At 46.9% G+C, this 11303-nt stretch overlaps 1 pseudogene; it reads left to right on the top strand.

The window, feature by feature from the left end:
- Positions 1–2407: 2407 nt before the first annotated feature.
- LOC123042679 (phytosulfokine receptor 1-like) overlaps positions 2408–11303 on the top strand; it is a 41891-nt pseudogene continuing 32995 nt past the window's right edge.

Here is an 11303-nt window from a genome sequence, read left to right as displayed (position 1 = left end):
AGTGCTGAATTTTGCCCACAATGATTTAAACGGGAGCATACCATCATCTCTATCGAAGCTGAATTTCCTCTCCAAGTTTGATGTGTCATACAACAATCTCAGTGGAGATATCCCAATAGGGGGGCAATTTTCCACATTCACAAATGAGAGTTTTGTGGGCAATGTTGTACTATGCCTTCTTCGGAATGGCCCCTGCTCTGGAGAGAATCCACTTGAAGGAACTGGAAATGATGGCACCGATACTGTATCTGCAATGCCTGCGATGACATACATCACTGTGGAAGTGGGATTTGCTTTCGGGCTTTTAATCGTCTGGAACATACTGTTTTTTGCAAGGTCTTGGAGGGCTACGTATTTTCTGACGGTTGATAGGTTCTTTGTTATGATATATCTAGTGACAATGGCGAAGGTGAACAAGTTACGAAGAAGATGGGAGGATAAAGATCATCCTTGAAATAAGTCACCCATGGCTCTTCACAGGTTCTAACAAGGGATTTTATGTGCAAATGTTGTTTAATATGTTGTCTCCCTTTTTCTCACCTTATGTTATCTTCTTTGTTGCCGCCTCAGGTGTCATTACCTGGATAGAGTTAGCAGTATGGGTTGTGTGGTTAGATTTTGAGTTCCCCTTCATGTTGAGGACAATATTGTTGTGATATGTATTGGTACAATAAAATTTATGAATTGTATGATGGATAATCTGAGGACTTTGTTGATCTCTGTGTGCAGCAGTACAATCTGCTGCCCCTTTCTCTATCTGTTTTGCTAATCAAAGATGGTGCATGTACAAGATTTCGGTTTCTTCCCCTTACATCCCTTTTTCCGATTTCTCTTGGCTACTTCTGGTATTTTGGTTTGTTCTACCCTGTGTGCGACTATTGTTTATGGTTGTTCTAGCTTTTGGAAGGTTAACCAATTACATTTAGCAAGGCTTTTGGTCCTCATGAGGAGGCGAAAGAGAAGAAATTGTTGTGTGAAATTCTAAGGAAAAAAATATGTAGACACAAACATTGTGTTAAAACCTTTATGCTTCTGCAGGAAAATAGGTCGTTGCAGCTGAAACTAAGAAAGCAGCTAGAGGGCAGAGGGGTGATTTTTTTTCTCTTGTCAGAGGGGTGATGGAAGACAATGAATCTAGGTTTGAGCTGGATTGAGATTAAAAATGTAATTCATTTGTTGTCTGCAGATGATGATTGCCACTCTCGCATAGATGGTTATCGTTGTGATTTTCTTAGACTTAAGGGAAACATGGAATTGTCATATACTTTTGAAAATGAATTGCTGTCAAGTGGCTAAGTTGCCATGAATAGATCTCAGTTAAAGGGCATTTGAGCTGCTTTCCATTGAGGACTGATACTTGATAAGGACCCCGGGGTGAGTTGTATTCAGATATAAAATATGGTTGATGCCTGTAGTGCTGGTGGTTGGAAAGGACCCTAATGGTTGAAAGTGTAGTTGTGAAAATGACTTGGTACTAAGTGGCTAAGTTGCCATGGACAAATTCCAGTTAAAAGCAGATTTGACTGCTTCCTCTGTCCCGGCTACCTGTCCAATCAAGCCGTTCCAATCATGTAAGCTGCCTGAGGCCTGAATCTTTCTTCCTTTTTTGATGAAAGCATGGCATTTAGACTTTGATTCATTAATAATTTCCTTTAGCTTCATCTCTTATTACCTACTCCCTCCGTCCCAAAATAAGTGTCTCAAGCTTAATACAACTTTGTACTAAAGTTAGTATAAAGTTAAGACACTTATTTTGGGACGGAGGGAGTATGATTTTACATGTCCTCACCAGGGCAACTATAATTCTGAAGTTTTAGTTAGTGAATTCTTCTAATTGGTAATTGGGTTACCGTATCTATGCAACTTTGCTCTCTTAATTCAATATGCATAGTTTGGTTGTGCTCATGCTGCACCAAGGAATCACTATTTAGCTATGACTCACGGCCTAATCGCTAACTGATGGATTGCTTAAAAATAGGAAGGTGTAAGTAAGCCTCAAGGAATCTTGTTGCCAATTAGAATTTGCACAGACCCTCATTGATGTATTTGATATGATCCGCATTGAAGTAGCAGGATATACCTATTTACATGGCTATTATTCTCTAAATGGTTTTCAACATTAGTTTCACTATGAACGTAGTTAGTCAATGCTGATTTGTAACTTGCACTATTCAGTTTATTGCTGCCCAAATAATCGAGTCAGTCTTACGGTACCTAAAGTAGTAGAAATAGTCAACCCCTCCTAGAGTGCCATAAGTCTATACACTGGGACACTGAGTCAATTGTTAGGGAAACTCGGGGAAAGTACTAGGATGGGACCTCTTATATTGAAATAATCTAGTTTTACCAAGTCACTGGAGCTGTCTTAGTAAAGAACACACTTCCATTCTTGTTGACTTAAAGAACAACAACCAAAAAGTTTCCTGTCAACCTTGAACTGTTTCCCTTCTTTTGGAGTCCTCTTGCGGTTGCTATTTATCAGCTTCGCTTGATCTTGATGCTTGATTTCATGCATCTTTGCAAAAAGGATGTGAGTTTAGCTTAGAGTTCTTTCCTAAGTCCTTCCATATTGTTCCTGCCCTTCAGAAACATATTCTAATTCTGCCTCCGCTTCTCACCAAAGATGGGAGGCTACCACTGCTTGTTCCACTTCTTATTTATCTACTCTCTGCTCCAGCTACATGTGATTCACTCCCTGAACCAGACATGCAACGCCGCTGACCTGGAGGCGCTTCTTGCTTTTTCCAATGGCTTGGATAGGAAGAGCAGCAGACTTGTTGGGTGGGGTCCCAATGATGTCGCATGCTGTTCCTGGACCGACATCTCTTGTGATCTTGGGAGGGTTGTTGGTTTGGAGCTCTCCAACAGGAGCCTTCATGGCAGCATCTCCCCCACGATCACTGTCGTGGAATTAACACGTCAGATGTCCTAGGGTGAGGACTTAGTCGTGAGGCCGCGCATCTATGTGGTAGCTTGAGAGGAGTTGAGTGGAATCGAGAGACGCAACACAAGACAAAGATTTAGACAGCTTTGGGCCCCAGGAAACATCATCCGGTAAAAACCCTACATGTTGTTTGAGGCTAGATCTCATTATCATCACGAGGGAGTCGCCGTAAACCGGCTCTCCTCTAGTTGTGTCTAGCCCTAAAGATTGTTTCTTGCTTGTCCTCTTTGGGGAGCCCTGCCCCTCCTTATATAAGTTAAAGGGGCGGGTTACATGTAGAGTCCATCTCAGACTAAGACTTAAACTATTTTGACTTCCTTTCCTGGGCTTCTTAACGTCTGTCGGTTTAACATTGCCTACCGGTTTAACATTGTCTGCCGGTTTAACAAGTCTGCCGGTTTAATAATGTCTACCGGTTTAACAATGTCTTCCAGTTTAACAATGTCTGCCGGTGCTACCATCTGTCTTAACTCTGCCGGTTTAACACTTGCCAGTTTACCGTCTATCTTAGGCATCTGCCGGTTTAAATCCGCCGGTTTATCGTCTGACTTAGCCATCTGTCTTAACTGTCTGCCGGTTTACCATCCGCCGGTTTACCAAGTCCCGGCCGGTTTACGACTCCGGCCGGGTCATACCGCGGGGTATATCCACGACATTAGCCCCCAGTTTAATTTGGATTTATCCATGTTAAACTGATCCTGATCATCCTTAAGTCCTTGTCACCTCCTTCTTATAGAAAATCCGGTTTAATAGGCCAGCTTCATAATCAATTTGCTGACATTGGTTTGTCACAAAGAAATATTGTGAAGAATAACTTCTTTAACTCAGCTCCCAATGACTTAACAAATAGCGGTCCTTAAAATCGTCATCTGATCTTCAGCCAGTTTAAGAATGTAGAACTTGCCGGTTTATAAATATTGATAGCACCGGGTCATACTTGTAGTTAACATCCAGCTTAAAGATATACCTCTTATATGACTATCACTTGTAGCCCTCAAGTCTTAAGAAGGTAGCATAGCAACAGCTTAAGACTTGCTTCAATATAAATATCACAATCTTGAAGAAATCCAGTTTGTTCATCTCAATCACTAGTCAGAATTGAGTATTCCACATATGTAGCCCCCAAGTGCCGGGTTGTCATGCTTGTAGCAACCTGGGACTTGTAATTTCCTGATGCTCATAAAAACTTCAACCAGTGTAGCCCCCAAGGGCCAGGTCATTATGCAATAATGAGCAGGGACTTTGTAAATATAATCATGTAATCTTTGAACAGCAACGGTGTAGCCCCCAATGGCCGGCTCAGTAAGATAATATTGAGCTGGGACTTTGATATATACTTCAATGAAAATAACATCATATGATGTAACCCCCATCATGGGGCTTGAATTCACGTCCACAAGGTTAAGAGCCTTGTGCTTTACCAACTGAGCAGTGGACAATGTAATGGATAAAAAACTTTGTATCTTGAATTGTTGACAGAAGCAATTGGTAGCCCCCAAGGGCCGGCTCATTACGATGTGAGGAGTCGGGTCTTCAATAAGGTGAGCAAACAATGACTTTGCATTAGCCCCCAAGTGTCATGGTGCATACTTGCAGCGACATGAGACTTGTGTATTTGATGTAATCTCAACTTAAATAATGTAGTCCCCAAGTGCCGGGTTGTAAGCCTGCAGCAACTCGGGACTACTTCCTTCATTGTAGAATAAATCATATCCATTGATAAATAATAACCATTGTGCTAAAAGCGACTTTGAAAACCTCAATCATAATATTGGTTATTGATAACCATAATAAAAATTCAGCCATGTTGGCTATTTAAATAATATACCCAATGATTTATAAGCGCATAATTTCAATGGCGCAATCCAAATATATGCTGGCGACTTATAGTTCAAAGCCAGGCCGGGTCAATAAACACCGGATTATAAGTGATTATGTACTGACAATTTGTAGTTGAAAGTCAAGCCGGGTTAATGAACACCGAGTTAATTTGATGACTGATAGTCATGCCGGGTCAATAGACACCTGTTCAACATAAAATTTATCAAAAGAGAAAAATCATGACAAAGGCAAATAAAACCGTGTAGTCGAGGCTTTTTGAGGGCTGTCAGGCCCAAATTCGAGGCTTTTTGTGGGTTGCCAGGCCGCTGAGTTGAACCATTTAACAAAGCCTTTTAAGATGGACCTCCAACTAACCAATCACCGTTTTAACTTTGACAAGTGCAGGGTCTCAATGAGAGTAACTGTCAAACGTTCGAAGGGTCATGCCAGGATGACCTGGATAGGAGTGTCTTACTTGATGAAGGCAGGTTAACCCGGGGTTTTAGGTAAATATACCAGGCTTCCAAGCCGTGGGTCGATACCCAGCTACAAGGGTCCATTCAAACTCCTTGGTATTTGACACAAGGAGCCCCCATGTAACGTGATGAGCTGTGCTCACTGGGTGCCTATGTTTGAGCTGTGCGTAGCAACAAGACTCTCTTTGCCCCTTGGGTGTGAAGCTCCCAAGCTTTGTTGTGGCGTGATAGCCGGATTAATGGACAGAACTCCGCTTTGTCAGTTGAAGCCCCAATGCAATCAATAATATGATAAGCCAATAAGGCGGGATACCCATGTTTGAACCGCGCGTCAGGGCAGCAGGTCCTCTTTGGCAACCTTTAACTTTTTGCAAGAAAATAAATTCTTCTTGAACCGGGATTTTGAACCGGATATTGACAGCTTCAGAGATTTGTGGGAGATAGATTTCCCCTTGAACCGGATTGTAAACCGGAATCCTTTCTGATGACCCAGAACTTCATTGAGCCGGGATTTTATCATGTACTTTTTGAGCCGGAAATTCTCTGACGGTTTTTAAATTTTTATCAATATAACAGTAGCCTCCGGGACTGGGTTATCTTTCCCTTCAACATCCTGGGGCACTTGAATTTGCTGAAACTGGCAAGACTTGTTGAGTCATATCATCGTAGCCCCCGAGTCTTAAGATGACTCAAGGAGTTGTCTTGAGATTCTCCGTACTTGACCATAGCAGAAGGTATATATCATTGGTTTGATAACGCGATGTAAATCCACAGAAGGTTGAGGTGACTGCGGCAGGTTATAAATGATCCCGTATGAGCCGTGTCAGCAACTCGGCCAATGGTTCCTTTGAACTGGCTGTTTGAAATTAACCAAACTGTAGTGGCAGCGATCTGTGCGCATGTCCCACTGATAGAAAAGGAGGCTTCCGTCCAGCCCCATTAGTCGCGAAACTGTAGGAACCGCGACTAATGAAGTCTTTAGTCGCGGTTCGGCAGATGAACCGCGACCAAATGCCTGGGCCCAGGGCGCTCGCGGGCTTTAGTCGCGGTTGGCCAGGCCAACCGCGACTAAAGGTGCCCAAAGGCCTTTCGTCGCGGTTGGCTAGGCCAACCGCGACTAAAGCTCCTCCCTTTTAGTCCCGGTTTGTGGCACGAACCGGAACTAATGGGGTTGAGACCTTTAGTCCCGGTTCGTGCCACGAACCGGTACTAAAGGTCCCATTTTCAAACTCTAACCCCCCCCCGGGATCGCCTTTTCAGTTTTAAAAAAAATAAAAGAAAATAATGGAAATGTCAAAAAAATAAAAGAAAATAAGTTTCTCATGTGATATGTGGTCTAGTTGTTGGGAAAATTTGCAAATGTGAATTTTGACTTTATTTGCAAAATCTCTCTGAAATTTGTAAAAATGGGCATAACTTTTGCATACTAACTCGGATGAAAAAGTTTTTTATATGAAAAATCATCTACTCGAAAAGTTACATCCAAATTTAACCAGGGGAACCCCGTTAAACATTTTCAAAATCCTCAAAAACCTAATAGAAAAAAAGTTACGGGGCTTGTAAGATCTAGAGTGGAAAAAATTGAAAAATATTCAAACAGTGGGCAAACTATGGTCAAACAATGGTCAAACTAATTATTCTAGAATATTAGTGTTACTAAATAATTATTTTAATTATTTCAATTTTGGTCAAATCTGGTCAAACTGTGGTCAACTGTGGTCAAACTGTGGTCAAACAATGGTCAAACTAATTATTCAAGAAATATTAGTGTTACTAAATAATTATTGTTTTTTAAAACAATAGTTTCAAACTCAAACAGTGAAATGTGTCACTTCGTGCTCAAGCAAAATTCCTGAAGGTTAATAGGATTGACATCTTATTATTGTCAGGAAAACAACAAGTGCAGACTTGGAGCGTGGGAGAATAGAACCCGGAAGTTAAGCGTGCTTGGGCTGGAGTAGTGAGAGGGATGGGTGACCGGTTGGGAAGTTAGATGATTTGGAATGATGAGGGGTGATAAAAGAATAAATTGAGAAGTGATGAGGGGTGGTGATTAGAGACTAGAGGTTAAAATAATTCAGAAATTTGAAAAAAAAAATTCAATTTTTTTTTCAAAAACCTGTGGCGGCCTTTAGTCGCGGTTAGCCACAAGAACCGCGACTAAAGGTCCTCCGCCCCGAAGGCCACCTGGCGCCCACGTGGACGGGCCTTTAGTCGCGGTTCTTAAGCAACCGCGACTAAAGGGGGGGGCCTTTAGTCGCGCCCGTTCGGTCGCGGTTGCGCAACCGCGACTAATGGCAGTTGCGAACCGCGACCAAAGGCCCTTTTTCCACCAGTGTCCATTGATCCATCGAGTGCAGACGGCGGCTGAATGATAATTTGCCTCCAATTTGAAAGAAAACCAGGCTACCCAAACTGTGACTTGCTCATACTCAATAAACAGCTTCATGCGGATAGGTGCAGCCCGGTATGTTGGCGTAGACCAGGCCGCGATTGACGGACCTCAAAGACGACCGTGGCTTCAGAGGCAGCACAGATAGCCGAGTCGGTTACGGTGTTATAAGCCGGCGCGGGCGGGAGAACCAGCCGCGGCATTTATAAACCGGTGCGGACGAGCAAGACAATTGCAGGTGCGGTAAGCCGCACAGACGGCGAGTCAATCGAAGGCGCGGTCCCAGTGAGTTGATGTAGAGCAAGCTGCACGGACGGCGGCTTGCGCACACCCGTTCAACAGCAAACGGGCGCGGACGCCGGCGCATATGTCGTAGGCACAGCATGGCACCACTTGTATAATGAGTCATTGTCCCTGCATACAGAAAATACATAGAGTAAAATAGTTCTCAAAAGAACTTAAAAAATAGACCGGGCAAATAGCACCTGATTTATCGTAGACGATGGATGATCCATGTGTCACGTCCGCCGGATGCCAAGATTCGCCGTAGTATTTGCTGATGTCTTGTCCAGCGCCTAAGTTGTACCGCTGGACTCTTTGACTGTTTTTTTATATGGATTGGCGACGGTGGCGGATCACGATCATCTTATCTTAGCAGTGGTGTTTGGTCCTTCAGAGTCTCCGTCAAGATCAGTTCAGCAGTCCCAGGCAAAACATCAGATGGTGACTCATTGCTTTGCACCCAAAATACGAGCTGGTTGCCCTTGTTCCTCACGTGATGATGTACCAAAGGTGATTTATATAGTGATGAGGAGCGCTTGATCCATCACTTGTATTCTGCTCGAGACATGTGCTAATCCCCTTCGACTCTTATGTATACAAATAATTTTTTGCTTTGACCCCTCAGCTGTACGAGTACCTGCTGGAGTCTTTGCTATGCTGGCTTTATACCAATGGAGGAAAAAGGTAAGGCCGGTCTGTGCGGCAACTTGAACTGGCGTCTCAAGGTCGCGGTGACGCCGCGACTCAGTAGCAGGACAGCAGCAAGCAGGTTACAGCAGTGGGGCCGCTGGTTACGGCGGCGGAGGAAGCAACTGATAGAAGTAGAAACAGCCACTGCTGAGGCCAGCCCGAAGGCAATGCTGGGTCGCGGGTGAAGACCAATGGCGACTTGGAGCGGCGGAAGGTTGCGTCGAGTCAATAGGTGAAAGGCTCATCTTGGAGGTGATTTAAAGCATACCGCGCTGATTTTGGCGGCCGAGGGCGCAACTGCTGCGGGGGCGCGGTGATGGCAACCTTTATGCGGAGCAAGGCATAGTGACCGGCGCACGGGCGGAGGCCGCGGTGGTTCAGCACTCAAGCGACGCCGCAACACGAGAGCAGCGGGAGGCGTTCGTCAGTGCGAGGGATAGCAGTGGGCGAGCTGGGCGAATCAGAATCGCTCAGGGCGGTACGGGACACCCGGCGCGAGTTCGCGAGGCGCTCAGCGGTGACCCGGCGGCGATTTGGCGAGGCGCTCAGCGGTTTGAGGTGGAGTCCGGTGGTGAGCGGCGGTTTAGTCCATAGCTTAAAGCGGAACGAGGCCGGGTTGGCAGAGATGGGCCACGGTGGCGAAACAAACCAGCAGCATAATGCGAGGCTACGACGGTTCAAGACCAGGTTGAAGAGGCGTGGTCGTGGCCCGGAGCAGAGGTGAAGCGGCCGCGGACATGGAGCAGGGCGGCCGAGCGCGTGGTGGCGTAGAGCGGCGGGTTGAGGCCAGCGCAGCGGCTCTAGGCGACTTGCAGTGGCAGACCGACCGACCAGTAGTAGGGCGAGTCCGTGGTGACCCGGCAGGAAGCAGCAGTGAGGCGGATTACGGCAGCGGCGAGTTGGAGGCGCGGCCGTGGCCAGTTCAGCGCGAGGGCGCAGAGCAAGAAGAGGCGAATTGGGGGTGCCGGGCAAAAACAGCCCGCTGCCATGGCCGGAGCGACGCGGGAGGCGTCTGCTGGCCCAGGTGCGTGGCGAATTGGCCGTGGGCGTGGCAAAGCCAGCAGGTGGCTGGGCCGAGGCGGAGGGGCGCCGGCGGTTTGGCCACGGCGGGGTGAGCTTGACCGCGGAAAAGTGAGGAGCGCAGGGCGCAGTGGGCACAAACCGGTCCCCGGCGAATTAGCTGCGGAGGTGTGAGGAGCGCGGGGTGCAGCTAGCACAAACCGGTCCCCGGCGAGTTATCAGTACGACCGATGAAAAATGAGGACGAGATGGCGGTAAGCCGGCCTTCCAGCCGAAGCGAGGCGAGGCCGGCGATTCAGGATCGTGGTGACTAGGAATGGCAGTGGGCACCCATTACCCGCGTACCCCGTGTGTAAAAACCCTATTAGGGTAGGGTATGGGATAAAAATTTACCCATGGGTACTTAAATGGAAAAATATCATACTCATCGGGTAGAATGGGTATGGGTATGGGATCGTATAACCCATGCCCGCGTACCCATATACCCATCTAAAATGTTGACAAGTGGGTTTCCGTTAATATCTTAATGTATTAATTTTCCCTCCTAATCACACTAGGTAAAAACTCTAATGTGTAGTCAAATTATCTCTATAATTTATCATGATTTTGTGAATTTAAAGTGTATGCCTATGTGCTGTTATTTATGATTATGTGTTGTTTTTAACATTTTTGTGTGTCACTTTATCGGAAAGTATTTTTGTTTATGAGAATGTGTTGTTGTTACAATACATTATTGTACATTGTTGTTTAAACATTGTTGCTATTAATAGTTTATGATTATATATTGCTTTTTACAACTATTTTCTAGTCATTTGATGTGTTGTAAATGCGGGTATTTTTATCCGCGGGTACCCATATACCCTGTCGGGTGACGGGTATGGGAAAAAATTATACCCTTAACGGGCATGGGTATGGGTGATGGGTAAGTTCAGGATGGATGGGTAAGGGTATGGGGTAGCTCCACCCGTACCCATACCCTGCGGGTGCCATCCCTAGTGGTGACTCGTAGATGGTGCGATGACGACTCGGAGGCGGAAGGGTGGCCACTTGGCCAGGCGGCCGGTTGAGGCTAGCTGGTGACTCGTAGATGGTGCGATGACGACTCGGAGGTGGAAGGGTGGCCACTTGGCCGGGCGGCCGGTTGAGGCTAGCTGGTGACTCGGCTGTGTTAACGTGCAGCCGTGAAGACAGGCAGAGGCAGGGCAAGCGCCGAGAAGGCAACTCAGCACTGGACGGCGGAGGAAGCGGCTCGCTGTGCCGTGGTGGCCGGCCGCAACGGCAGAGACAGGAGGGCCGGCTTAGGGCATCTCCAGCCGTTTGCCCCCCCCCCCAGGAGGCATTTTTTCGCCTCCTGGGGGGCTGCCGGCGAGAACTTAGGCCTTGGGGGCCAAACCACTTCCACACGTTGCCTCCCCACGATCAGCATTGGACTCCCACAAACGGAGCGGCATTTCATCGAGCACCTTGACCGCGGCGGCATCGACGACCTCCAGCCAGCGGAGGAGCGCGAGCGTCGACGAAGGCCTGGCGGAAGACCGCACGGACATGAGCACGTCGAGCTCCTGGCGGAAGACGCGGTGGAGGCGCTCGCTGCTCTGCAATGCCCCGTCCGAGGCCGCGCCTGCTGCGCTCTCGCGCCCGCGCCTGGCAGCTCGCGCCCGGGTCCACGCCCGCGCCT

This window comes from Triticum aestivum, chromosome 2B, assembly GCF_018294505.1.
Source record: "Triticum aestivum cultivar Chinese Spring chromosome 2B, IWGSC CS RefSeq v2.1, whole genome shotgun sequence".
Classification (NCBI taxonomy): Eukaryota; Viridiplantae; Streptophyta; class Magnoliopsida; order Poales; family Poaceae; genus Triticum; species Triticum aestivum.
This window is presented reverse-complemented; position numbering and strand designations above follow the sequence as displayed.